The sequence below is a fragment of the Pseudorca crassidens genome, chromosome 2 (assembly GCF_039906515.1).
Source record: "Pseudorca crassidens isolate mPseCra1 chromosome 2, mPseCra1.hap1, whole genome shotgun sequence".
NCBI lineage: Eukaryota > Metazoa > Chordata > Mammalia > Artiodactyla > Delphinidae > Pseudorca > Pseudorca crassidens.
Genome location: NC_090297.1, coordinates 19,777,923 through 19,783,857, shown reverse-complemented (window position 1 = coordinate 19,783,857; position 5,935 = coordinate 19,777,923).

Here is a 5,935-nt window from a genome sequence, read left to right as displayed (position 1 = left end):
GGAGAGGCTCTGTGCTGGGAATCTCAAATTCACCTGAAAAGGTAGGGAGGGAGAGGGAGGGCCAGGTAGTCAGACCCCTCGTTTGTCATCTGAGGGCGTTGTAGGAAGAGCTATGGGGGAGGGGTGGGAAGAGAGGAGGATGGTGGTTCCCGGTCCTGAGCCATAGGTGACACAGCAGCCCGGGGCCAGGCTGGCTGAGCTCACACCCGAGGAGGGAGGATGCAGCACCTGAGGGAGGGTGGCCTCCACCCAGGAGCTCGCCTTCAGGGCCACCAGCACCCTCCCCAGAGCTGCTCTGGAGTCAGGGAGCCAGAGGCTCTGAAGACAAGGACTCAGGCCACCGGGAGTCAGTTATGACACGTTCAGTCCAGGGTCCTTCCAGCAGGAGGATACCGGGATTAAATCGTCCCACCTCCCAGATCCCGAAACCTTGGACTGTGTTTCTCAAACCAGGCAAACATTCAAAACCACTTTCATTTTTGCCTGTACTGATAGCTATTTGGTGCTTTTTGAAAAATCAACTCATTTTCACTTAAATAGTTTATTTTCAAAGGAAACTACGTAAATGGAAAACTGCATGATTGCCATAAACAGGAGCTAAGTAATGGCATGAGTGTGACGTTAATCACCAGTGTTCTTAAATTCTAGCCGGACCCTGGTGCCCCAGGGTTCTGGATTTGAGGGCCAGTCCCTGTGTTCGAAGGGAGGTCAGCGGAGGTCAGAAAGGTGTTAAACACGGAGAGCACTCATCCGAGACTCTCGTTTCTCATCAGAAATGGAATCACTTTCTCCCTCGGTGAGTCCGTATCCTGTGCGCCCACTTAGCCCATCTCATGAATGTGTCCCCTCCTTGTGAAAGACTGTCCCCTGGAGTCCTGAACTTAAGACAGCAAGAGTGACCTCTCATAGTTGGGCGGGGTGGAGCTGGGGCTCTGGGTATGGGCTGGGCCCCGAGCTGTACCCCCAGCCTCAGCCTGGCTAAGCCTGTCTCAAGTGAGTCTTGGACAGGCTGGTGTTGATAACCTCAGCATGTGGTAGAGAAGCTGGCACACAAAAGGTGCTCAATAAATGCATGAATATAGAGCCCTTGGAAGAGGGGATGGGTCCAACCTCAGTGAGCCTGTGGGCGTGACTGCAGCGATGGCTCCCAGGGGCTGGTTCGTCTCAGGGTCCAGCCTCATCCCTGCCATGGGGGGCCCACTTCTGTGGGCCTGGAGGGGGACAGAGAGGGACATAATCCCAGAGAGAGACTGTTGGGAGGGAGAGGCACATGCGAAGGGAAGCCAGAGGGTTTCCTGCTGTGGTTTTGTGGTGACAACTGTGTCCCACGACTAGAGCAATGATAAAAACAGGAAGTACGGAGCGGCTGGGACCTTCCCCGCCTGACTTCAGCCTTGCCTGACCCCAGCAGCCCTCTGTCCCCTCCATATCCTCATGCACCGCTGGTCACCTGTCTGGTGGGAGGAGCTCTGAGAAGGCCCAGGAATCTCTCAGCACTCGCCCAGCCCCGCTGCCTACCCTCTGACACGCCACCACCGCAGGAGGGGCACTGGCGGGCTGTGGGGCACCTGGGGGCCTCGTCCAGCTCTGCTGCTACCTCACGGTGTGACACTGAACGAGCCCTCCCTCCCTGGGCCCGGCTTCCCTACGACTGAATGGAAGGGGCTGGACCGCTGATGGCTCTTCCCTCCCAGGCAGGCATCCCCCAGGATTCTGGGGGCAGCAGGAGAAGCGCCCGGGGAGACCAGAGAGGGGAGGCAGCGCCTGCCATGGGTGCCAGTGTACGACCAGCTCCCTGCAGGCTCCAGGACCGAGCTGCGTGCCCGCGCGCGCGTGCACACACACACACACACACACACACACACAGCAGTGCGCACACACACACAGAAGCGCGCACACACACACAGGGCGTGGGCACAGCTTTGTGAGCGAGAGTGCACAGTTTACACACCTGACCCTGCCTGCCGGGATCAGGGACCAAAAAGAAGAGCAAAAATAGCCAGGCTCCACCACGGCTTTGAAGGGCTCTTGGGCCAGTGGAGACAGGCCAGTCCACAGAAATGACAGCTTAAAGACCAGGCTCACAGTCTGGGGGCGGGGGGGGGGGCACAAACAACTCTGTAGGGGAAGGGAAGTATTTCTTATCCTTCCCTTATTAATTATTATCATTAGTTATTTATTTTAATTTTTTATATTCTTGAGATATAATTCACATGACGTAAACGTCACCATTTTCAAGTGGGTTGTAGTACAGTGACAATGTCGTACAGCCATCCCCACTATCTGATTCCAGAGCACTTCCTTCAGCCCAAAATGAAACCTTGTATCCATTAGCTCCTAATTCCTTCCTCCCCCCAGCCCCTGGCAGCCACTAGTCTACTTTCTGTCTCTATGAATTTGCCTGTCCTGGATACTTCACATAAATAGAATCGCATACTAGAAGGCTTTTACGACTGTCTTTTTCACTTAGCCTAAGTGTTTTTAAGGTTCGTCCGTGTTGTAACATGCATCAGTACTTCACTCCTGTTTATGGCTGAATAGCCTTCCATTGTGTGGATAGACCACGTTTGTTTATCCATTCATCTGTTGTTGAACAGGTGGGTTGTTTCCACTATTTGGCTATTAAAACCCATCATTTATCAAGTTCTTTCACCATCCTGTTCTAAGAATTCCACAGGGTCATGTCAGGTAGCCCCTCACACCAATGAGGTGGGTACTGTTCTCATCCCCTTTATGCAGACTGGGAAGGGGATAGGCTCAGGGACTTGCCTCAGTGAGGTGGTGCCTGCGTCTGGACTCAAGCAGTAATGTGACTCCGTTCCAGGGCGGAACACTTTATTGCCTGAGGAAAGCCCCGAAGAGCCCTCTTTCTCTTGGCCCCAGGGAAGAGCCACGGTTGGGCTGGTGGCTGCTCCTTCAGCCCCCGTGCCTGAGCGCCTACAGGAGCAGAGTCTCAGCTGAGCCATGATGAACACACAGAGTGCCTGAAAGCACGCTTTGTAGTTCTAAGCTGTGGGGGTATTTGTTACTGCAGCAGAGCCTGCCCTGCCCTGACTGACATGGCCCTCCTGTGGGCTGGGACCCATACAGCCTCTGTGCTCGGAAGCAAGGCCCAGGCTTGCACAGGCACACATGCAGCTTGGGTATATTTTTGAAGCAATTAGCTATGCGCCCAATTGTTTAAAAACCAAGACCAAGCTGTGCTGCTTGAGTTTCCAAGGGCTCTGCATGTACATTTTGAGAGCTGATTTTCATGAAAGATCTGCACAGTGACTAAAACTTTACCCAGAGGAGGAGAGGCTCTCTTCTGGATTAGCCTCATCCTAGAGGTTGTTTCCAGATGCTCCTCACGCTCCTTGAGAACAACAGCTCACCTCGGCAGAGAATCAGAGCCAACAGTAAGAATTTACTGAGAATTTACCAGATGCTGTGCTGAGCACTTTTCATACATTTTCTCCTCCTAAACTATGGAATAGGTGCTTTTATCATCCCCCTTTTCCAGCTGAGGAAACCAAGGCTCAGAGGGGTAGAGAGACTTGTCCAAGATCCCAAAACAAGCAGGTGGAAGAGGTAGAATTGGAACCCAGGTCTGCTTACCTCTAGAGCTCACATTCAACTCAAAAGTCATCTTGATAACTCATGACCGACTCAGCATCGACCAGCGCCTGTGTTAAGAGTTTACGGTCAGGTCTCCTCGTGGAAACACACCATGGCGTATAAACAGAGCCCAGGGTTAAAAGTCAGGAGCCCTGGGTTTGAGTTTCAGATCCAGCTTTAACTTACTCCATGGCTTAGGGCAAACTCCTCCCCCTCTCTGGGCCTCAGTGTCCACATCCATGAAATGGGACCTTTGGACTAGATCACTGGTTCCAGTGTTTGCTGCACATCTGAACTACCTAACAATCTGGTTAAAAATACTGATTGCTGGGCTCTTTCCCAGACCTGCATTATCAGGAACCCTGAATCCACAGGTGATTTACACCTGAAACAAGAATTGGGAACCCTGCTTCTGGGAGTTTCCATAGCTCAGCCTCTGTGAGTCTATGGAGGCAGAGAAGACTGACCCATTAACCATGCCTGGCAGTCTGAGTCAAAGACCAAAGAAAACAGTTTCTGGACAGTATGTTCTGGAAAAATCTAGAAGAGAAAGAAGCTGGTTGGACTGTGGAAGTTGGGGATGTAGAAGCGGAAGCTGGCTTTGTTTCATTTTCGTGGTTTCATTTTCTCCTTGTAAGAAAATCACATTTCCAGTTAAGCCATATTTCTTGACCCCCTTGCAGTCAGGAGGGGCAATTCTGATCAACAAAATATGTAGAAGTGCTGAGCGTCAGTTCCAGGGCTGGTCATATAACTCTTGTGGGATCCTTTCTCATCTCTCCTCATTCTGTGGTGAATTTGGATGTGAAGTGTTGATGATGGTAGCATTTAAAAATGGAAGGAAAAAGAATGGAAGGAATCTGCTCCAGGGTGAAAAGAACCTCCCCTGGACTACAGGACGAAGGGGAATCAATTTAGATTGTGTTAAATTACTGAGATTATGGGGCTGTTTGTTATAGCAGCTAGTGGTACTTATCCTGACCAATACAACCTAGAGGAAGTGGGACCAGAGCAGGCTCTTAAAAGGTAAATAAGATTTGGAAACGCGGAGAAGAAGAAAAGGGCATCCCAGAGGGAAGGAATAGTAAGGGCAAAGGGGTGGGAGCTAGAACAGGTGTGATGTGTTTTCACCCTAGAGAGAAATTCAGTCTGCTCAGTACTGAGAGCTACACTGGTAGGAGGTGAGACCAAAAATGTTCCAAAAGTGGTGTGCTGGAGCCAGCTCATACCAGCTCATGAGAGCCAATTGTTAGCATCTTTTCCCAGCTCTGTGTTCAGTGACAGACATAGCTTTGGTAGCTTGAAATTGGCCATGGTGGGAGTATTTATACCATGGCAACCAGTAAACACTATAAGCCAGGGCTTTTTTTCTCCCGTGGCTAAACATTTATCAGCACGCTACTGGCTGCAACCCACATGCGAGTGAGTCCTGCCAACTTGGGAGGCAGTGGAAAGACCAAAGACCCTGCAGCCAATTCTAATCCTCGCCTCACCCCTTCTGAGCTGTGTGGCCTTGGGCAAGTGAATGTTACCTCTCTGAGCCTCACATTCCTCATCTGCAAAATGGGGCTAATAATAGTACCTCCCTCATAAGGCTGATGTGAGGATAACAATAAATGAGATTATGCATGTGGGACCCTGTCTGCATCCCCTCAGCATCACCATTCCTGTACACATGATGGCCTCCCATCTAAGTACCTGCAACCTATCTGAAGGCCCTCTCTGCCCAGAGGGCATGCTTGGCCCCCTCACAGGGCATCTGGGAGTGCTGGGAAGCAGCAAAGTGTCTTAGGGAGCAGTCCTCAACCGAAGGTGATGAGAGCTGGTGGATAATAGCCCAGCTTCTCACCTCTTGAGTAGGATGAATCTGAGGCCTGTGCTACCCTATCTCGCAGAAGTCTCTAGACGGGCCGATCCTCTGTAGCCTGTTCTCTGTAGCCTGCAGAATCCCTGAATTGGATTCTTCCTTCCCTGCCTCACTTCCCCACTTCCCCACCAGGGCAATACTGCCCAAGAAGTTCCAAGGGCACCTCTCTCATCCTTGTCTCAGGGTCTGCTTCTGGGGGGACCCAACCCAGATAGCAGCCAAGATTATCAATAACAAGAATCACGTCGTATGTGGGCACGGTGAGTTACAAAGGGAGAACACGTCTGCTACTGGCTCAGGCCCTACAGCAACCCCAGGAGGCAGGCAGTGGGGATTATCCACTCCATTTTGTGGATGGAGAAGCTGAGGCTTAGAGAATAGCAATGATTTGCTCAAGGCCATACCAGCATCGGAGAGAAGGGCTAAAACCAGGGTATCCGTATCCCAAGTTTTCAGCTTTGAGCTGCTCTG